We start from the raw sequence: 24,700 nt of genomic DNA, 5'->3' as shown, positions 1-24,700 counted from the left end.
GACATAGCTTCGTCATCATGAGAAGCACTTGAGGAGTTTACCATCTTTGGTCTACTTTCCTCAAGTTTATCTTCTTTGGTCCTATCTTAAGTGTTTTCCATGTTTAGTATGGTTAAAGCTTTCATTTAATAGTTAGTTTTCATTTTACACTACTAAATTAGGTGATACAAAAGTCACCCATAATAATTCCTTTCTTTAAATTGCTACTTTACACCAGACTTTGAGCTCTAGTCCAGTAATTCTTTCTTTCTCTCTTATTGTTGGGAGCATATAAATTCAACAAGAACTAGCTAACATTGGGAGGGATATGAAAAACTTTACACAAAAGAATATTACCTTCATTGTAAGCAGATTCCATTCTAAAATTTTTGGTGTTAAAAAGGGTCAGCAGTCCCCCAGAGGCACCATCAGAGTCTGAAGCCTCCCCACTCATCAAGTTGCTAAACTTAATCTTCCCCAAAAATTCCTTTTTCATCTTAGTTTCCTCGATCATCAAAATATCTGGTCTCTGATCTTTGATTAGGTTTCTGATAATTTCTTTCTTATGGGCTCCATCAAGGCCCCTAATATTCAATGATATGATCTTCATGATTAATTCTTGGAACACTCCTAAAGAGTTCTCTGGCACCCATTCACCAAGCTTCTTCTGGTCTCCTCCTCTCTAGCTTCCTTCTCTGATTTTTTGCCTCTTTTGGCTGTTGAGCCCACATTCGGTTTACAGCTACTTCTAGTCTCCACCAGAGAGGCCAAAGAAGGTTCTCTCACATTTTTCTTCCTAGGCTTAAGGGATAGAATAAATTCACTCTCCATGCCAAAATTCAACGACCTAGAAGCCTTAAGAGCAATCTTTGGGTTGGTTGGAAGATCCTATTGATCATCAGGTGCATGACAATTCTAAGTGATGTGTTCTAAGTTCTTACACTTATAACACATGATGTATCTTTTGTCTCATAAGATATTCTTTCTCTTGATGTCCTTTCATTAGATCTTCTTCAATCTATAGATTTAGTATTTCTAGATATTCTACTATTTCTTCTATCATTAGCATAGTTAGGTTTCCTACAATCAATTGCATTGTGACCCATACCATGATAGTTATGATAATAAAAGTCCTTAACATGACTAAATGACCTATTAGTACAATCTCTTTTCATATGACCTATTTCATTAAATAAAAAGCACTTACCTCTAAATTCATACCTAGTTGCTTTAGGAGTTTCCACATGCTTTGGTTCATCCAAGATTTCAACTTCCTTATTTTTCTCAGCTTCTTTAGGTTTCTTAGAAGATCAATTCGATTCAATCATATCATAAGTAGTCTTATCATAAGTAGGTCTTTATATAGACATTGAATCATCAAGCTTTTCTCTACTAGAATAAAGCTTTTCAAGTTTTTGTTTACATTGTGTCAATTCACCTTTTAGAATAGTATTGTACTTATGGAGTTCTTCATGATCTTCTATGAATGTTTCAAACTCAGATGTTTTCTTTGCCAGACTTGCTCCTGAATCTACATTTTTAGTCTTCAAATTAGATTCAACTTTGCTAGGATAATTTCTCAAAGTCAACTCCAAATTTTAAATCTTCAACTCATGCTTCAAGATCTTGTACTCTATCTTCAACTTTGAATAGTCATTGTCACTAATTCTAGATTTAGTAGATTTGGGCTTGGATTTTAGATGATCAATCTTTTCCTTCAATTGACCAATGTAAACTTTGGAGTCTTCATATATGTCCTTCATCTTATCTCTTGCTTCAGTAAGGAGATCAATTTTTTCAAGAGATTCTTCAAGGTTCTACATCAATTGTTCCATATCCATAGGGATCTTACTTAAGATGTTAAGCCTCTTCAAAGTAATTGTTCTCTAATACCAATTGTTAGAAATAAGGATTACTGAGAGGGGAGTTGAAACAGTAATCTACAAACTTTAGTCACCAATTGGATATTATTACTTACTTTGAACCATGCATAACAAAGCAATAAAGTAATGTTAAATAGTACAATAGCAATGCACAAAGATAACTCATAACACCATATTTTTTTAACTAGGGAAACCTTGGCCAAGGGAAAACCTTGGTGGGGGTGATACCCATTAGATAATATACTGATATATAAGTTCCTTGTTAGAGGTTGGACCCTATTAGGAGTCAATGAGAAAATTTAGTATAAGTAGTCCCTATTAGGAGACCTTGGATCCCTATCTGAATATTCCAACCCTGTTAGGAGTTGTGGTATAATGTATGCAAGAAGAGCCCACTACCCAAACATGAAATGTCAACTATAAGAAGACCTCACTACTCAAACTAGTAATTTACTATTATTTTCCTTCCTTGTTTGATCTCTAATCTACAGCTCAATCTTGGATCACTAGATATCTTGTATAAAACTTCACATATATCACTTTCACAAAAGTTCACTTATCACAATTTGCAATTCACAATTACACAATCTTCTAAGATAGCATACTTCTTATTTCAAGAAGTCCTTTGCATAAATACCATGTCTTTACACAAATTATTATTGGGTTGGCTAAGACCAAAATTCACTTTTCCAAGTTAGAGTAAACATCTAGGATGCCAGACCTAATTGGACAAGTAATTGTTTTGTAAACAAAACAATTCTTTTCTTTAATTTTGATATCTTGCTTCATGAAAATACAATTATCTTTGTTCTGTACAATTCATACAAAATTCTAAGGTTATACATGTCATCATCAATATGTATATGATCTCCATGTAACTTTTCTAGTCATAATATGACATCAGCAACATGATATAAACAAAACAATATACTTTTGTAAACCAAATTCTATACTTCAACAATTTTCTTATTACCAAATAGTAAGTATATTTATTTTTGAGGTTTCTTGTGAACATGTATGTCATGTGTTGCAATAAATGACAATAATTACATATCACTTTTAGCCAATTTTCAACAATTTATTATTCACCCAAAGGGTGAAGAGCATACTCTCCTACCAATAGAGGACCCGTACTCATGATTCTTATGTTCCTAAAGAAATAAAACAACTAGTAGATGTCACACATGAAAATGAAATAAAATACACAAAATATTTTGGTTTATTTTTCTTTCTTTTCAACAACCCTACGACAAAGATTAGTAGCCCTTTTTAGCAAATATAAGTCTTTAACATGTATTATTTTAATGAGAAAATAATGAAGCAATTTAGGTAAACCCAACATTCAAAATCCTATTGATCAGATTGTAAATAAACCAAAAACCCAAAAATAAAATGCTTCAACGACTCAAAATGTTAATAAAAATTTGAGATAGCTATCCATTCTGAATAGGGCGATACTTTCTACTACAAAACTATCATATGACACTTCCCAGTATAACTAGGTGATGCAATTTACCTGGGTGATACTCTATGTCTCTAGGTGTACTATTTCACAAAAGTGTAGTATGATAAAATGTAAATTATCTTACGATACTTTAACTAGTAAAGTATTGCACCACTATAGTAGGAAATATCATACGATACTAGAAAAGTATTACATGATAATTTTATCTACAGAAAAAGAAAATAGGCAAAAATAGCAACCAAGAAAGTGATGAAAATGTAAAAAGAAGGGAAAAATAAAGTTTTTTAGCCCCACAGTAGGCACCAAAAATGTACACTAACAAAGGTGCACTTCTCTAAGTCCTTCTATTTGATGGATCTCATGGATTGCGAGCCCCAAATGCCAACCTAGAGATCACTAGTCATGATGTGTAAAGGGATGCAAATAGAAGTATAATAACTCTTGAATGAATATAAAAATGAATCCCCTCACAAATACACCATGAAATCGGAGATTCCAAGACAAGAGAAAGGATACTAGTGTCTAAGAATCCACATGCAATTTGATGCAAGTGAAAACTAAGCTATAAAATGGGATATGGAATGCAAACTAACTAGAAAAGTGAGAGTATTACAGTCCTTCTAATTAAACTAGGTGTATTACTATAATGAATAAAAGGAAACTATACTAATTCAACATGATGTTAAGATAATATGATATGATAATGAGAATATGAGGCCACAAGGTCTTCCAAAGCTCCAAGAGTACCTAGAAAAACTTTTAGTATAACAATAGTACAAAAGATTCAATCTAAGATGAAGAGGGAAATCCATCTTTTAAAGAAGTACAGATAGTGGAGATCATGAAGCAAGAGGATCTACTCAAGGGTAGGGATTTGACTTTTACATGATCCATGTACACAATTATTTCCACCAACCACAAAGAGTTGACTTTTGTGTCTCCATGAGAGACAAAAGAATTTTATTTTATTTTTAACGTGGGAAAATGTTTTTATGTGTGCAACTTAGGATAAGAAATGAGTGGGGTTTTTTATTTAATTAAAGTGGGGCATTTTCCTTTTAATTAAATAAAAACTTAGGATATAGTGGTCAAACTATAGGATAAAATCAAATAAATTGATTTTTAAAGATTTGATCAAAAATAAGTGATTTAATAATTTTAGAAAAAATGCTTAGAAGGGGGAAATAGTCTAGATGACCATTTTTTATTGATCAAAATAATTAAATTAAAAAGGAAATTTAAAAACCCTTAACAATCTCCAAGGATTTTTCACCCAATAGTGAAGGTCCTCTAAATAAGGCTAGAAACCAAAAAATCTATAAACCAACTTGCACTATTGGTAGAAGTCTACATTATCCACCACACCAAAATGACAAGATCATCAAAGAAAAGGTCTTGGCACAAATAAGAGGTAGAGATTTTTGTTTGGGAGTAAGAGCATCAATATATCTAACAATGGAATCAAAGCTTTAGTCATCAAAAGAAAAAGAAAGAGGCTTTTTTCTGGGGGGTAGAGACTCTAACAATCATGACATAATCGATCCCAAAAAATGGTCACCCAAAAGAGTGTCTAGTAAGAACATGTGAAACACATGAACCTACAAGAAATGACTCAATAGAAACCCCCAAAATAGAAGTAGCAAAGATGTCAATTCCTAAGACTAGAACAACTCAAAATCTAACAACAAAAAACCCATAACCAACCATGCCAAGTTAAGGTGAAACATTGGACACAACAACCATTAAAATAACACTAGGCCTCAAGCTAAAGCTATAAAAACACCCAATGATTCATTAAAAGCTTCAGGGATACCCTCTTTCCAAAATGTAGAAAGTTTAGGTATCATAGCTGAAGTGAGCAAGTTCAAATTTGGGTGAGTGATAACAATAAGAGTCATCTAAGCCATCAAGAGTAGTAGAGAGGCTATAAGGATGTATATCTTATGTAGGGGCATATATGTTAATGTTTTTGATTAGGTAAAATAGGTTTTACAAGGATCCTAAAACACAAAGTTTTACAGCAAAAGAGTGAGATGAAACAGACTAAACAAACAAAAAACTACCACAAAAGGTTGGAGACAAAAGAAGGCCCGAATCTAAAGAACAAAGGATAGAGATAGAAAAGAAAAGCCAGGCGAAGAAGCTAGTGGCCATCCATGTCCATGACCTACAGGGTTTCTACAGCATCATTTTCCTTCTGACTGGCCACGCCCTCCTGAATCCTGGTAGGAGTGTTCATCTGGTTCCCTTGATTCACATGGTCACTGGCCTCTTTCTAAAATTCATCCTAGTTGAATCCTTTCTCTATGTTCTACTCTGCATCCCTATCAAGGCTAGTTGTAGTCAGATAGTCCCCCAGATTGACAATAGTCTCATTCAAGGTGTGAAGGGTGTCCACTATTTGTTTGGTGATTATCTGGTGGACAAAATCTAGCCTTTGGACCTTCTGCTCAAGCTGGGTGAGTCTGTCATCCTGATGGTCTCTGGAGACCTGATCTCTATCTTTCTCCTGGCATATATGTTAATGTTACTTTGCATGTTTTATTTTATATTTAGAATATCATTATTTTTTAGTGACATTTATCAATCATTTTCTTCTACTTTTTGAAAAAATTATTATTTTTTCACTTTGTTGGAGTCCTACCACCACTACTAAAAAATTAATAATATATTACTAATTTTGATCATGTGAACAATGGTAGTTTATTGCCAGTCATTTATCTAGCAACCACATTTATGACTAAACTATTTTAATCATTGATTTGGTTCTTTATTATTATTACCTAGTAGTTTATTTGGTATTTTATATGGTAATTTTGGTAGTATATTTGGTAGTTAATTATTGAATCCCTAAGTTATGTTGTCTATTAGTGTCAAATACTTAGTCATTCTCTATGAAAAGTGGGTCGGTCATCACTTACAACTGAGTTATCTTAATAGGCCAAATAAATGAATGCCAACTATCTAAGACCAAGTAACATTATATGCCAACTACATGCCATTATCGTTGAATAAAATAGTTCAAGCTGAGTAATGAAGAAATTGAGTTAGATATAAGTATAAGTTGAGCAATACAAAAAAGGTCAAGCTTAGTATGAGATGAGGGATAAAATATAAAAATAGTTAAAGCTTAGCACTAGAACACTATAGAAGTTGAGTAAGACAATTTTGTATAATTTTTTATAAGGGCACAAAACTTTATGTAAACCATTTTTACCAAGTTGGAAGTATATTTAGAGGATTGAGGACAGATTCAAGGAGTTGATTGTGTGTTCATTAAAGGATCATCAATCCCTATACAAGGTAATTAAATAATTAGAAAATTGGAAGGACTAAGTGGAAAAAGAGATGGATCTAGATCATTCATTTAGATAGAGAAAATTTGTGAGATGATTATAAAGGAATTTTAAACCCTTATTTAATCAATAGAGATGAAAGAATTTGCATGAAAGTACTAAGTTAAGGTGAGTCAATGAGATAAGGATAGAGATGACCAAGCTATGAATTATAGAGTAAAGAGATACATCAGATTCAGAGAAAGTGATAAAGGAATTGGATAGAGGAGATATGTTATGAATATTATAGTGCATATTAAAGGATCAGGTTAGGTGTTTCAAGGTCCAAATCTCTTAACATAGTAGCTTTAATAGGATTTTGTAAGTCTCCTAACAAAGTAGTCACTATATGTGATATAAATTCTCTTAGCCAAGGTAGGATTTAATATTTTTGTAAGCCTTTAATAGGGTAGACATACCCCTCATAGGGTAGATCATCAGAAGTGATCAAATATTGTAGCCTTAATATGCACAACTTTATTATTGTAGTAGTGAACATTTTGTGTATGTCATCCTCACCATAGTTTTAACTTCACCTTGGAAAGTTTTTACATTAAAAAATATGTGTGTTAATGTTATGTGTTTATTTAATGTATTATATGTTTATGAGGTTTTATTCATGTAGATAGAGGTTTGATATGATGATATATTGAAGTATATGGTTATGTGATATGAGAAAAATGTTAAAATGAGGGTTTATGTGATGATATGAAATATGTTTCATGTTTGAAGTAGAAAAAAATTAATAGACCCCAATTCACCCCCTACCCCCCTCTTAGTATCTCACTTTCCCTATTAGATTTCTAACAATTGGTATCACAACTACGTACTCTTGGAAAAAGTCTAACCACTTGACAGTTAAAGATATTGAAGATGGAAGCCTAAAAATTAGAAAATATCATTAAGAACTAGAAGATTTATTTTCATCTTGCATTTGAACAAGTCAAGGCTAAAAAGAAAACATTACGACAATCCTTGAGGAGAAGGAAAGAGATGGAAATTCAACAAAATGGCACTTAGTACAAAGAAGAGACTAATGAAGAACTATTTGACGAAGGGAGTTCCAGCGAATCTTATGTAGTAATAGTAGATATGTTGGAGAGGAACAACACTCTGAATGAAGAAGTCAAAGCATTAAAAAGAGAATATGAGATATAATCAGTAACACTATGTGAATTAATTGAACAAAAGAAAAAGGTGGAGGAAGATGAAGAAAAGGTTGAAGAAGACAAAGAAATGATAGATGAAGACAAAATATAGATGGCTACAAGACTTGATGAAAGGAAAAATGAAGTAAAAAAGATAAACCACAATTAGTTTGACATGATCAATCAATTACTAAGTGCAAATCATGAGATTCCAAGAAAGGAGCTAGAGTTTGCAAATTTGAAATATGAGAATAGTAGATTGGTGAATGAGTTGAAATATGAAAAGGAATTTTTTGAGAGGTTGAACAAACCTAAAGATTCTATGAGAATTCTTAATGAACAAATAAATGCACCAAGGAGACCTCATGAAACCTCTAGACTAGGCTATGTGAAGTTCCTATTAGGTGTCGAGCAAGGAGAACAAAGGAGTATGATTGCAAAACCAAAGAACAAGAAGCCTACATGTTATTACTATGGAAAATCAAGCCATAAAAAAAATGTGTGTAGGAGCAAGGTTGGTAAGTGAAACCTTAAATCCAAATTCAATGGTTATTTTTTCACTTTCAACAAATAAGTTCATCAAGCACGTGAGTACAAATCATTTAGAGAAATAAGACACCAATTACTTCTAGATTTGAAGTTTATTGACATACATGTCAGTATGGTCATAAGTCATAGGATTGTAATGTTGGAAATATGGTCAGATAGATGTATTGAGTTTTGTCATTTATGGAACCATATATTCAACATTTCATGTATCCATTTAGAGATAGAATTTTTTTGAAGTGTTAGACAATTTATAGTAGTACAGAGAGAAGATGTGATGTCCATGGAAAACTCATTGAGAGTTAGCTCATATACAATTAAAGAAATTTCTATCAAATTGTAATGATGACATGTACTAGTGTGCAAGTTTGTATAGATAGTACAGCATCAGTTATGATTAAAACACTAGTATAGGTATTTAAACAGTGCAAAATAGAGCATAGTAAAGAATTGGATTGTACAACTTGAGGAATTATTTTGGTGACAAAATAATTATGAAGTTGTGTTGAGCCAACCCTATGGATATTATTCTATAAGTTATTTTATATTATACCAAGCATATGAATGCATGAAGGCTGACTAAGTAGTGAATTATGAATGTGTGAGGTATATGTAAAGATCTTATCTTGTGAAGATAAGTGTGTGATATGTGATGAACTATGCAACATATGTATGATATATGAGATATTTGTGATTTATGTGAAGTTGATGATATGTGAACTACATCTTATGTATGATTAGAGCAAGTGTGAAATACAACAAACATAAATATTCTATGTATATCTATTCTTGTGAAGAACTAAATTATATAATTGCATGTTAGGGTAGTGGGCTCTTCTTTTATACATTGTATTTGATCCACCAACTCCTAATGGGTTTTATGCTTCTAATAGGGCCTAGTGTTGGAAATGATTGAAATGATCATAAGAAAAGTTGTTGGAATAATTTATGGAACTGGTAAAGAATGTCCTCAATCATTGTTTTGTCATTGATGTCAAACCTGCTACTTATAGGGATGACAATTGCTTTAGTGATCAAAATACTATCAATTAGTTGATTGTCAAGGTGGAGGCAATCAATAAGATGTAACTAGAACACCTAGATAAAGGTTGAAGTTATGATGTTGTAATGAAGTACAAGGATCAGTTAAGCCATTGATGAAATAGTGTATTGGATGACATACTAAAAGATACAAAGAATGAGCACACTAAAACATATCAAAGATCTAAGGTTTTAGCTAAGTCTTTTGTAAAGCTCAAACTAAGTTCATTAGACAGAAGGAGCCGAGCAAGCTAGTAAGAGCCGAGAAAATTCCTAGTTAAAGTGTCGAGCAAGTTTAGGTGCCGAGCAAAATCAAGTGTCGAGTAGAATTAAGTGCCAAGTAGAATCAAGTGCCGAGCAGAACCAAGTGCCGAGTAGGCATAGGTGTCGAGTAACACAGAGGTGTCGAGCACCAAAAACTCAATAATGCCGAGTTGCTGCATTATTTTGGAAATTGAAGATTCATCAGATCTAAGCCAACAAAGTTGTTATCTAGAAATCTATGAATTAAAAGGAAGATAAGAATGATGAGTTGGTGGCACAGAACACCATGTAGAACATTTTTAAGATACAACTGGCGAAGTTTCTAGAAGAGAACAAGATATGAGGTAGATACATTGTATCCTACCTAACCCATTTTGAAACCCTAAGATTGAAAAGAAAAATTGAGCGGCAAAAGGAAAATCAGACTTCTATATAAGAAAACATAAGTTAATGAAAGAAGAGAGGGGATAGTGAGAGAGAGAGTCATGGTCAAGCATAAAAGCAAGAAATTCTATAGAATGTGCTAAGGAGAAGAAAGCATAAGAAATCTATTTAAATAGATGACCACAAGAATGATTGCATTGGCAGAATGAGTAATAAGACTCAAGGAGACAAAGCTTGAGAGGGAAACAAGCAGTCAGAGCTGAAGTGATTGAAGCCAAGCATAAGGATTGAACTGAAAGAGTGATCTGAAATCTACAAAGTATGTTGTAAGTTATGTCAGATCAAAAGACCAATATCGTTACTTTCTAGCAATTGTAACAGTAAGATAAATCCTATGGACTTAGGTTGGTTTAACAGCCATTAGATAAATCCTTTAACAGGGTGACATTCCAAGTGAATGTTCTAAAGACCTTTAACCAGGCCCATTCCTAACAGTTTGGTGAAATCCTCTAACAAGGTTACATTTAACAGTGTGTTGTAAGCCTTTAACAGGGCAGGATTTTAATAGGGCATCACTTCAGAAGAGTGAGAATCAAGTAGCATGTTACTAGTGGTTTTTCCCAAATTGGGTTTCCACGTAAATCATTGTGTTATGTGTTGATCTTGAATGTTTTATCTTTGCATGTTGATTTACAGCAATTTGCTTATATGACTGATTTAAGTTTGAACAGATGAAAAGGGTATGGATTCATTAAAAAAGTATTAATAAGGCATTTGGACCTTGAATAACTAATTCACCCCCCCCTCTCAGTTATTCTAAAAGAATTCTAACACCTAGTCCTCTAACAAGGTCTTGAGACACTATATGTGTTTCATAGACTCCTAACAAGCTTAATATCCTTAACAAGATCCTATTGTTTAGTGAATCATCTAGTGGGTATCATCCCCACTTGGGTTTTCCCTTGGCTAGGGTTTCCCTAGTTAACAAATAATGATGTTATGATTTCTCTAGGTGCATGGTTATGATTTCCCTCAATATTATCTATTTCTAATAATTGGTATCAAAGCCTAGTTACTCAAAAGAAGTTTAATAGCTTGAATCAGATCCCTGAAGATATGGAATAGTTGAAGAAAAACCTTGAAGAAGCTCTTGAGAAGATTGAAATTCTTACTGAAGAAAGAGATAACCTAGAAGATAGATATGAAGATGAAAAAGTCTTCATTGGTAAATTGAAAGACAAGATTGATGATATAAAATCTGGCAAGGAATCAATTTCGCAAACAAGTGACAATGATGTTGTAGGAAATCTCTACAAATAAAATGAGATTTTAAAACATGAACTAAAAATTGTTGAACTTAAATTGAGTCTTAAGATAAATGGTGGCAAGAATGAACCTAAACTAAAAATTGAGAATGTAGAACTTAAATCCTAGTTAAGTCAAGTTACATCTAAACTAGATACTATTAAGATTGAGCATGCAAAATTAGAAAAGTACAATATCATTATGAAAGGAGAACTGACACAAGCTAAGAAAAAGTTAGAGAAACTTTATTCTAGTAGTGAGAAGATAAGTCAATAGATATTTCACCAAAACCTTCTTATGACAAGATAGGATTTGGATATTTGATTGGAGAGAAATCAGCCAAGAAAGTTGAGATTAGAAGAGAACTAGATCTAGTTATTAAATCCCCTAAGGAATCTAATCTGAGTAAGGTTGAGTCAAGCACATCTACTGAAGTATAAAAGGAATTAGAATTAATTAATTTATCATTGAAACATGATGAACCTAAGAAAATAAAGCAAGTGGATAAACCTAAGCAAGATGAACCACCCAAGCAAGTAAGACATGAGTGCAGAGGTAGATGCTTTATATGTAATGAGCCTAGACACATGAAAAGAGATTGCACAGGTAAGTCTTTCAAACCCATTACAAATTTCTATTGTTATAATTGTCATGGTTATGGACATAAAGTAGTAGAATGTAAGAAACTTAAGTTTGATGGTAATAATTCAAATAGTAGAATATTTAAGAATACTAACCTTGCAGGTAATGAAAGAGGAAGATCACATAAAAAATCCAATGATGAAGAGAAATCTAGTGGAGAAAAGAACCAGTTCCTATGTTACAAGTATAACAATCATAGACACATTGCAAGGAATTGTAGAGCACTTGAGAATCAAAATGGAACTAATCAAAGAAGAAACGCACCTGTATGTTAGTTATGTAATAACTTTGGACACACAATGAGATATTATAGAATAGATAGAATGAACTTTAAAGGGAATCCTAATAATAGAAGGAACAACAATAAAAATTACAAAAGGAATGATAGTGGTAGTGACAATAGTTAGAAGGAAGCAATTAAGAAACATGTTGATGAATTCAAAGAAGCATTTGTGACAACTAAGGATCTAGAAAGATCGTATATAGGTTTGGAGGAATAATATTTTGATGCACTTGATAACATTAAAGTCACTAATTATTTGTGACTCATCCTACCTGAATTAAGCAGTTTTAGAACATGCAGTGCATCAGTTAGCTAGAACTGATGTTAGAGAGAGATTTGGAAGTTGCATAGTTAACAATTAATAAAAGGTTAAGGACATGATGAGAAAGCTATGGTAAAGTGTGTAAGTCTAGATATGATCTTAGTGAGCACAAATTTAGAAAATAAGCTTACTGGTAAACAAAGATAGTATTTGAATTTGTGGTAGATACATAGTTAATGTGTAGTGTGATTTGAAATTATTTAAGGATTGCAAGAATGACTATGTGTACCATTTGTTCATGTGAAGTGTCTTGAGAAAATTGAAGAGAGATTTGACAAGGAATTGAAGTGTGAACAAAATTTTGTGAAGCAAAAAGTTGTAAAAGCCCTAAATCACAATTTTAAGATGTTTTACAAAGCTAAGCTAAGTTTTTCAATGAATACAATAAAATTGTAATGGCTAGTCAAACTGTTTATGATGTGAGTGATAGACCATGGTATATATTCAAGAAGCATCCATTTGTATCACTTTTGGATGACTCGTTGGGCTCATTTTTGTAAGTTACAAAGAATGTGCTTCATGTTGAGGATAGCAAAATTTATATCCACTGTAAGATTGAGAGCATAGGAGATGAAGATATTCACAAAGATTTGGGAACCATGTGTAGCAATGACCTATCTTTGAAATCTATGTATGCACACCTAAGAGAGTTGAATCTAGTGAAGTATATGTTTTATACAGAGTTCAATAATCATGATTGGACCTTAATTATTTTGAGTAGGGCACATGATATTTTTTATGGCTAGGTGATACATAGATAGTTATTGGCAATGACCTAATTCATAAAGTCACATGATTAAGTAATGAGGGATGTAACCCTATCAATGAGAAGAATGTAAGACATATGGTTGAGACGAACTTGAATACTAGGTTTGATGGAAGAAACATGAAGGTAGACTCCATTCAAGACAAAGGAGTAAAGCTATTAATGAAGATATAAGGGTACAAGTTCAACCATGGATCAAGATTTAACTCAATACCATTTAGATTTTTACATGCAGCTTATGTGCTGGAAATTCAAGGGAGAAAAGTTACTCTATGAGAGATTATCAAACTACAATTATTTGACAACATTGCCAAAGTGAAGAAAACAAAGAGCACATTTTTAAGATTTGAGTCCCTACTAACTCATTTGTTTTTTTACAATACAAGGAAGTTTCCTAGAGTAACAAATTGGGATAGGAATGGGTACACAATGAAGATGGTGACTCAATGCTATAGATCAAAGTTGGAAAATGTTAGAGATGATGACATTGATAGAATAGTGAAAAGTTTCTAGTCAAAAATGAAACTAAGGTATAGAGTACCTCCTTCAATGGTAGAGAAGTACAAGGATGAGATATGCTTCATGGTTGAGATAGATAACACCTATATGGAAGCTCTAATACCAAGGGTTAAGTCCATTGAACCCATGGGATATGAGATGAGCATTAAGATCATAGAAGGGTATGCATAGGTCATACTCTAATTTGAGAAGGATATAGAGTGCCCTAGATGGGAAACCTATGAGGAGAAAATAAGAATAGTTCATTTTGAACTACACAGCAAGGAAAGAAAGAAGAAAGTGGAAAAGGTGATAGATTCCATCCTCAAGGAATTAGGAATCACTAGAGAGGAATTTAATGAGGTCAAAGGCATTGTAATAGAAATAAAAAAAAGCGAACAGTCTGAAGTGTTCGTAGTAACTCCAATTTTTGTAGTAGGACCTTCATAAGGTATGACAATAGCACAACCATGTGTGCAAGGCCCCTATTACACCTTATATAGTAGTTGCACAAGTACAATCTATGAGAACAAGAAGTGATTAGCCAAGGAAATAGTGAAACGTGGAAGCACCTATAGCACAGAGGAAATCTATAAGATTGGTAAAGGTAAAGCAAGAACCTACACCTTCACCAAAGAAAAGGGTCAAGCAGAGCACCAATGGACCAGGAAAGAGATGGAAAATAATGCAATTTATTGAATCTAACAGTTCTGAGGATGAAGCTAGTGATAGACCACTTGTGAAAGATGTGTAGGAAGGAAAAATAGCAATTGGAAAGAAGGCATGGAAACCAAAGGTAGAGAACCTAAACATGCAAAAAATTAATGATGAAAAATTTGTACAATTAAATAAGTATTATAATCTGTATAGTAATATGGATAGAAGGTAGTTAGAAAATTCCATTGTAAGGAATAAGATTTTGAGGAATAAGAAGTTTGAGAATATTTAGAATAAGATACTAGAAGACCTATATAATAGGATAATAAATAGGAAGAAGATAGTATTAGAAGAAGATCTAAATTTAAGGATCACTATGATAAATAAATTGTGTGAAGTTGACTCCAAGGAGGACTCAAAAAAAAAATTGAAAGGTATTAAGCCATTGTTGAGGAAAAAAAGAAGAGAAATTCTTCTGATGGGAAGAAATTATGAGAATTTTAGGGAGGAGATAGAAGAGACAATTGTTCAATTCATGACTACAATACCTAAGGTGAATGCACAGTCAAAATTTGATAGCCTAGTGTATGTGGAAGCACACACTCCATCTAGTGATGAGGGAGAAGCAAAAGAGCACCAGTAAGAACTCTCAACACTATATATTGTTATGGGTACTAAATCCATGCAAGTGGATAGTATGCAAATAACTATATATGCAAAGGAAAAACCGTTTTGAAAAATATGGAATAAATATTGTTAGCAATATCATTAATATAACAGCTTACTCTAGCTCTAATAAAGTTGAAGAGGAGAAGAAGAAGAGGAGGAGAAAAATAAAGAGGAGGAGAAGAAAAATCAAGCAAAATGAGAAAAGAAGAAGAGGAAAGGAAGAAAGTTGAAGAAGATGCTAGGAAAGAAGTAGAAAGATTGGAAGAAGAGAAGAAGAAAGTTGAGGAATAGTTAAACCTATTCCTACAGTAACTCTGATAATAGTAGCAGCACCAGTAGCAATATCAGTTCCATCAGATGATGATGATCATCCTAAAGGTTTAATGAGATCACTAAGAAAGTTGTCTAAAAAGAATAAATTAGTAAAGTCTTTGGAAAAGAAATTGACTGAAGTCTTGGACAAAATGCACAAGAGAGTTACTACAACTATAGAAAATCATAATTGTAGATAAAGGCCAAGGAGTTGATGAAGATTTCACAACTCTAGCAAAAGTAGCTTCAGCACAAGCACACGTGAAGCATGATGCATCACTATTTAATACAGTATGTACCAATGAGAGAAATGACTTGAAGGCAATTTATAGAAGCATCATGCAGCTTAGAAAACACATTGATGAAGGGAAGAGATTTTATCTATAGTGTACACTATCATACAAATATCTAAGTGACTTTGAGAGTCAACTCATGGGTAGGATGAGTGAACTTGAATCACCCAATGCAAAGTTACTACTTCTAGAGACTGACATTGAAGAATGCATAATACAAGTGGAGAAGATCCACAATGTGATCAAAAGCTTGGAATCTAACAAAGAGAAGGTAGCAAAGAGATTCTCTAGTCTTAGAGAAATTTTGTCCACTAAGATTAGTACTTTGTAGAAGCAGTTGAAGGAATGTCTTGCAACAAAAACTTCCTATGAAAAGTTTACATATACTAACTTGAGTACAATTGAAGTGGCATCATATGCACTATTCACACTAATCAATATTTATGATTCTGTAAAGGAAAACTAGAAGAATGAAGTGAACGGGCTAAAACTTGTTAATGCAGACTATTTTTCCAACAAGTTGATTAGCGACAAGCTACCTAGTTTTTTACACCTTTTCCATTGATGTTAAAGGGGGAGTAAAATGTAGAAGGAAAATTGTATGGATTGTATATGTAAGGGGGAGTACACTTATGTATTTATGTATCAATGTAAAGGAGATATAAGGAATGTAATGATCCATTAAAATATGAATAAAATTGTTATGTTTTAAAGGCGATTTTTGTATAGTTACTTTTATTTCGTTTGTTATGTATGACATCATTTTGGAACTTAGCCAATTTTCTCAAATGTTGCAATCAATTCCAAAAGGGGAGATTTTTAGAAATATGATTAGATAGATCTATTGAGTGTTGTCATTTATGGCAACATATATTCAACATTTCATTTATGCATTTAGAGATAGAAAATTGTCTAAGTGCTAGACAATTTATAGTAGCATAGAGAGAAGATGTGATGTGTATAGATGATTCATTGAGAATTATCTCATGCATAGTTGAAGAAATTTCTATGAAATTTTCATGATGATGTATACAATTGCACAAGTGTGTATGGATAGTATGGTGTGAGTTATGATTGAAATACCAGTACAGGTATTTAAATAGTGTAGAATAGACCATAGAAGAGAATTAAATTGTATGACTTGAGGAATAGTGACAAAATAATTACTAAGTCATGATGAGTTGACTATGTGGATATTATTCCATAAGTTATTTTATATTATGCCAAGCATGTGAAAGACTAAAGGCTAACTAAATAATGAATTATGAATGTGCAAGGTATAAGTGAAGATCTTATCTTGCAAAGATAAGTGTGTGCATATGTGATGAACTATGCAACATATGTATGATCTATGAGATATTTGTGATTGATGTGAAATTGATCATATGCAAACTACATCTGATGTATGATCAAAGAAAATGTGAAATATAGCAGATAGAAAGTATTTTATGTATATCTATTCTTGTGAAGAACTGAATTGTATAATTGCATGTTAGGGTAGTAGGCTCTTCTTGCACACATTGTATTTAATACACCAACTCCAAATGGGGTTGAGACTTCTAACAAGTCCTAGAACTCTAACAAGGATTCAAGACACTATATGTAATTTAGAGACTCCTAACAAGGTCAACTTCCTTAATAGAATCCTATTGTTTAGTGAATCATCTAGTGGGTATCATCCCCACTAGGCTTTCCCTTAACCAGGGTTTCCCTAGTTAACAAATAATGGTGTTATGAGTTCTCTATGTGCATGGCTATACTTATTGCTCAAAATTGCTGGTTTACTTCCATATGGAAGTTGTAAAGTAATTAACAATATTCAATTGTGGGCAAAATTTTGTAGAATAATGATTCACCCCCCCGACTCTCAGTATTATTTATTTCTAACATGTAAGTCTAAAGAAAAGAAAAATTGGACACCTGAAGGTCAAAGAAAAGTACCTAAGAAAAGTAATACCATATATCAGGATTATAATACTTGGGTAAATTGTCAAGATTATGGAAAATATGGACACATTGCAAAAAATTATGCTAGGATATGTCTCAGAGGAAGATTTAGAAACTAAATTTTGGACCAATATGTTTTAATTGTCAAAAATTTGGTCACCTAAGCAAGGATTTTATAAACTAAGCATCAAATCCCAAAGTTTAGGAGAACAATGGAAAGGCAAAGTCCAATATTGAAGAAGGAATGAAATGAATCAAACATAGAAGAAGAAATATGATAGAAGTAGCAGTTTTAATGTTGAAGTTGTTATTACTGAATCCAATGAATTAGGTGATTCCCTCACCTCAAACTAAAGCAAAGAGGTATGTATGGAACTATGTTTCAAATTTCTATATCATACACTATTTCCTAATATTATATCCATATAAGTCCAAAAAAGCATAATGATAGATGCATAAGGACATAATCTAATGTTTGCGTTGAGATGAATTGTGGTACCAAATTAAAAATTTGACATGATTGAGTTGTAGCATGGACCAAGCTACTATATGACCGAGAAGAGATTCGAGTAATGAGTGGAAATATAGTATGAACTGAGTCAAGGTAGTGATTGAGTGAAATGAGTGGTAATATTATTGTTAAATTTCACAAATTTGATCAAGATAGTTGTTGGGCACTTACCATATGTACAATGTATTAATTGAAGACCTAATTTGACCATTTCGACCTATATAGAAGATTTTATCAAGAATTTATAGAGAAAGTAACTAGGCGATTAAAGAGAAAGTTTGAGAAAATATGTGAAAGAATTCATTGTGTCATCGATAATACAAGATTAGTTGTGTGAAGTTTATTATCAAGCAAGTTGTGAAGCTTGGGAATTCAAAACCTAGTTATGCAACGACATCTTCTAGTGAGAAGAAGGATGTGTTGAAGGGTAGAAATGCTCAAATTATTCAAAATAAAGCTTGCCTTCCACCAAAGTTCAAGGCATACCCCAACATCGAGTTCAAGGGAGACTCTCTTGGCATGTTATCATCGATTCCACCTCAAGTAATTATCGTTCATGATGTGAGATCATGTTACATCTGCAAGATAGGATAAATTGGTGACTTTGAGATAAGAAATGTGTATAACAAGTTATGCAAAAATGACAAATTGAAATATGAATACAAGGTAATAGTCAAGAAATGGTTAACACATGCCATAAATTTCTTGAGAAATTTTTAAGTTGAATGGATCAAGATTGTGTTGAGTTGCATTCATGACATGTAGCTATGGCTTGAGAATGGATGAGTAAATATTACTAAGGAAATTGTGGAAAATGTTACAAACTACCTTATTATAGATAAGGTTAAATCAATTCAATGCCAAGAAAAAGATGTTATTGAAGATAATAATAAGGTGAAATATATTGATAGGGGGATGTCAATCACAGCCATTGAAAACCTTGTGATTGAGTTTTCTATTTGATTCATTTTGCATAAATACTACTAGTCAAGCTGATTGAAAAGGGTGTCGTGTGTTGTTGTAGATGTGGGATTGAAAATTTTGAAGGACCATAGCTATAATTAGGTTGATCTTCAACTCGCCCAATTAGTTAAGAATCTAGGAGAAATAAGTAAATTGAAGAATAATTCATGTAATTTTGGTTCTCTTATTGTCTATATTTTCTTTTTTATGTGAGAAAAAAAATTCCCTACCATAGGATATTTTGTGTGGGATAAACAAAGGCCAATACCCCAACAAAATAGTGAGTATATCAATCATATGGGTAAAAAAAATTGAAACTATAATGGATAGTTATTTTGAAGATTTCAAACAATGAGAAATAGATTTAGAATCCCTAGCTCAGTTGTTGATCAATATTATGATCATGTGTTTTTTCTTGTTGACACTGATTATACTTATGTTCAATTTTTTATACAAGGAGTTGTATGGTTAATACCTCTTCAATATGAGGTTAACTTTGATGAAGTCTTAGTTGCTATAACTGCATTATTGGTTAAAGAGATAGATAAGAATGTTGAGCCATTTGGCACTTATGAGACAACCAAGGTGAAAATGCTAATGCAAACAAAGGCTCCAAAATTAGAGAGGAAAAGACAAAAGATGATAAAGAACCTAACAGCAAAGAAGAGGGTAATGCTTTATATTTCTATTTTCACACTTGTGATTATGCTTTTTGGGAAGTAATGATGCAAACATATTTGTTATCTATTAATGTTGATGTTTGGGCTTTAGTTTTTAATGGTTATAAAGTTCCTAATACTTTACCTATAGATCATGGTGAAAAGAGGAAGTATTAAATTGATATGAAAGTTAAATTTTCTATACTTAACAATTTATCTAAAGATGTTTTTGTTAAGGTAATGCATTGCAGTTCTTCTAAAGAAGTATTGGACAAATTGAAAAACACATATCATGGTAATGATAGAGTTAAATAAGTCAAGATACAAAATTTGAAATCAAGATTTGAAGACTTTAAGATGGGTAGTTATGAAAAGGTAGAAGACTGTCTCCTTGAAATTGTAAATAGCATAAGAGGACTTGGCAAAAAAATTGATGATATTGATGTTGTAAAGAAAGTTTTGAGATCTCATCCTAATAAATTTGATTATAAGATATCTTCTATAGAAGAAACTAGAGTATTAACAAGTATACAATGGAATATATTCATGGAGCACTTGTAGCTTATGAAATCAGAAAGTTTGGCAAGAAGGAATCTACAAGGAAAGAAGCAGCATTCAAGGTGGAAAAGAAAGTGAAGCAAGTCTCTTCAGAATCAGAAGATCTTTTTGTTCTTGATGCACATTTATCAAGGAAATTAAATAAAGGAGTACGTAAATATAAAGGTAAACTTCCTTTAAAATGCTTTAATTATGGTAAAATAGGAAACTTTGCATCTAAATGTCCTCATAATAGTCATGATGAAGTAGATGATGAGAAAGAGAAATCAAGTAAAAAGAAATTCTATAGCAAAAAGAAGTTCTTTAAGAAGAAGAAGAGTTTTATTTTTGATGTATTAGATAGTGAATCTAGTAGTTTTGAATGTAATGAAAATTAAGTTTCATTCATGGCTATAGAAACTACTTGTCAAGAATCAGATATTGGTGATGATGTTGAACTTGTTGAGGCTGATTGAGAATTTGAATTTCTTTATGCACTTAAAAATATCAAGGAATTAAAAAGGTATTTAAGTTTTCAAGAAAATAAATTCTTAAAAGAAAAAGATAACTTTGAAAAAGAAACCAAGGACTTAAATCAACAAGTTATAGAATTGAAATTACAATTTGAGGAACAAAAGACAATTGTCTTTGTCGCTAAGGAAGAGTTAAGTTCTAAAGATTGGGAATGTAAAAGGTTAACGAATGAAGTAGTATCATATAGAAGAAAGTTAGAAAAATATAATAAAACTACTTTGTATGATATGTTAAGGAAACAAAGAAGAATTGATGATCTAATAGGAATTGGTTTTGAACTTGGACAATGTTCTCGTGACAAGAAAGATAAATATTTATTCAAGATATTTAAATCTGAAAATAAGGGTACAAATCAGAATGCTACCACTTCAAATTCAAGTAAAATTTGGATTCTAATCAGATTTTTAATGATAAAAGTCAGGTTATATCAAGCATTTCATTCATAGGTAAAAGATACTCAAACAAGTTCACTTCTTTCTTTGACAGATATTGCTTCATGTGTCATCAATATTGTTATAGAATAAGTAATTGTAGATACATGTCAAGGAGGTATTCAAAGTTTAATTTTTGTAATTCCTTTCCTAAAATGAATGGTCTAAGATGTTACAAATGCAATCTCTTTGGTCATGTTATGAGTAATTACAAAACTAAGTCAATTCTGAATAGTTTGCAGATAAATTTTTAACAACAAAGAAGAGGGTAATACATTATGTTTCTATTTTCATACTTGTGATTTGATTTTTATTGAAGAAGTTTATCAAAGGTAGAAGAAGGGTTATATATTTCTTCTTCATTTATTCATATTAGTATTTGATCAGATCTTTTAATGGAAAAATAAAATATATTTGGATATTGGATGTTTTGAGGAGAATAGAACTATATTTTGCATTATGTTTTCAACAAGAAGTTCAAACTAGTGATTCATTATTTGTGTTGTAATAGACATGATCCTCTAGTTTTATATCTCATTTTTTCATTTTGTAAGTTGATGCTTCTTGTATTCATGAAGTTGGTGCTTCAGGTGTAAGGGATTGGTGTTCCTTGAAATTGGTGTTTCTAAAACAGGATGTTGGTGCTTCCTAGAGTTGTAGCTCTAAAAATTTTCCCAAGAGGCCAATAAAGTTTTAGATTAAAATTGGTTTTTTACCCTAAGGGGCTTTCCATAGTAAAATATTGTGTCACTTTTTTATTCATTAACTATCTTTCTCACGTGTTAAATTTTTATAACTGGTAATTGTTTCAAGTTTTGAAAAGTATTTTAAACCACTAATTCACCCCCCCCCCCTCTCTTAGTGGTGTTTATATTCCAAAAATTGGTATTAGAGCCTTGGGTCATGAGTTTGAATCTTAGGATGTCACCTTTATTCCATTGGTGTGGAACCCTCTATTGGTGGTGAGGGAGAGATTGTTGACTTGGTGGTCAGTACCTCATTTGGGGTTCACGACATGGCTTAACCACCTCTTGTGGATCTGGATAAGTGTGATTTTTGTGAATTTCATTGATAGCTCAAGCTTTTGGTGTAATGTATAATATATCAATATAAGGTACAATTGGTGAAGCAACATTGATGATCTCATAGGGGAAAGGAGAGGATATGAGAAATAAAGAAGATGAAGAACAATAATAACAAGAAGATAAAGGTAAAGAATTGGTAGTTGTTGAGCCCAAGGAAACCAAGGATAAACAAGTTATTATGGTAGACCCAAAGGTGAAGAAAAATCTAAAGAAGATGGCTATTAACCCTACTCCCACACCACCAAATGTAATAGGATAGAGATCTAGGACATCTAGTATCCAATTGTTGAGCCACCAAATAAAGGTATAGTAAAGGTCACTAGGCCCATTTAAAGGAAAATTCCTAAGAAAAGAATAACAGATACTACATAACCAGAGGAGAACAATCCAAAGAAGAAACCAAGAAGAAGGTTGATAGTGAAGCCTAGTGATGATGAGGATAAGGCAAAGGAGATAGAATCCAATGATTTGAGCCAATTTAGAGTGGATACACATAATAAGCCTCAAGATATTGATGAAATATGTAAAAATTTAAGTATAGTAGGATTATCAGGATTTAATTATATAAAGTATTATACCATGAGAATGGTTGATAAGGTAAAGGTAAAATGGATTATTGTTGAGATGATGGTGAATTTCAAGTACATGCTAATTGAATTAGGCCAGAAACTACATGATAAACTATATAATATGATTGATGCTAAATGGAAATGGGTATCAATAGAGAGATCAATGAACGAGGCCGCATTAGCCCAAGTAATGCTTGATTTAGGAAACGAACATATGTTTAGAGCATTAAAGGATTGTTATAAAAAGTTTGTACCAAAAAGAAGAGCCTATATGATTTTGAAGAATAAAATTGAATAAGTTGTTCAAGAAAGAATGATAACATGGAAGAAATTTCTTGGTCTAACACATGTTGATGAGGAGAAAACCAATGAAGAAGAGAAGGAGACTAGAGAAATATAACTTGATAATAAAGAGGGCATCTATGATGTTACCAAGCAGTTAGTAGAGACTATACACTAAATGACACAAGAAAGTGAGAAGAAAATTGATACAGTCACAATAGAGGATAAACCCATAGAAAATCCATTGACAGATGTGATTGAGGTTGGAGCAGAGCCAAAAAAAATTGGGAAGACCAAACAATAAATGAAGGGGCAAGTTACTAATCTAAAGCTAATAAGAGAAGAATTATTGGGTCTCAATCTTGTCATTGTGCAACCCAAAAAATATTGAAAGATTGGAGGTCAAGAGACATCTCAACAAGTAACTATTAATATCATTGATATATCTACAATTATTGTTGATACAAATGTTCAAGTACAAAAAAAGACAAAGGATGATGCTATTGTTGTTGAGCAGTAGAATGTGTGTGAAAATGAAGGAAAAAATGCACAAGAGGGAAGTGAAAATGTAAACATTGAGGAACAGAAGGTAGAAAGGGACCAAGATGATCAAGTAGAGAAATCTTCTACTGGTGATGTAAGACTAAGAACCTCAAGATCTCTCATTGAGGGAACAAAAGAGGTAGGAGAGTCGAGTTCCACTAGTGAATTCAAACCAATAGGGACCAAGCCTAAGGAGGCCAAGGATACATAATCAGTGACTTAGGGACCATTGTTAGAGCTTAAAATGCAATTCTTGTGGCTATCACTTCCAAGCTCTAGTACCCCTGACTACAAAGGTAAGAGGATCACAAAGAAGAAGGTGAAATCACTTGGAAAACCTATGACAATTGATGAATTTATTATAATTCCAAATTGGGATATGAATAATGTAACCTATGAGAAGATGATAACTATCCATGATTTATTAGCCAAAAAAACAAAGCAAGAAGAATTGAAGAGAGAGAAACATTAAAAGAAATTATTGCATGAGATCGAAGATATTTTCCTAGAGACTATTGATGTGGAAAATCTTAATACACAAGCACCTATTATGGACAAGTTAGTTCATATTGTGGAAAAACTAAATGACCCTAATATAGATGCTAATGGGAAACTAATGCAATGGTTTGTGAGGGAATTTGAAAGGAAAATTTTGGAGAAAGTCTCCACAGAAACTACACTAAGGCAAGTTAATCTTTCAAACCTTGTAAATATTTTGGAAGAAGTTGCTAAGAATATCCATTCTTTGTATAAGAATTTGTGTGATGTGACATATTTTACTAAGGAGAATTAGGAGCTAATAGATAAGCTACAAGTTGGTTGACAATATTTAGGAAGTACATTGAGC

This window comes from Cupressus sempervirens, chromosome 7 (genome assembly GCF_028749045.1).
Source record: "Cupressus sempervirens isolate cs-2001-9-10 chromosome 7, ASM2874904v1, whole genome shotgun sequence".
Classification (NCBI taxonomy): Eukaryota; Viridiplantae; Streptophyta; class Pinopsida; order Cupressales; family Cupressaceae; genus Cupressus; species Cupressus sempervirens.
The sequence above is the reverse complement of the archived record's forward strand: the minus strand, read 5'-3'. Positions refer to the sequence as shown.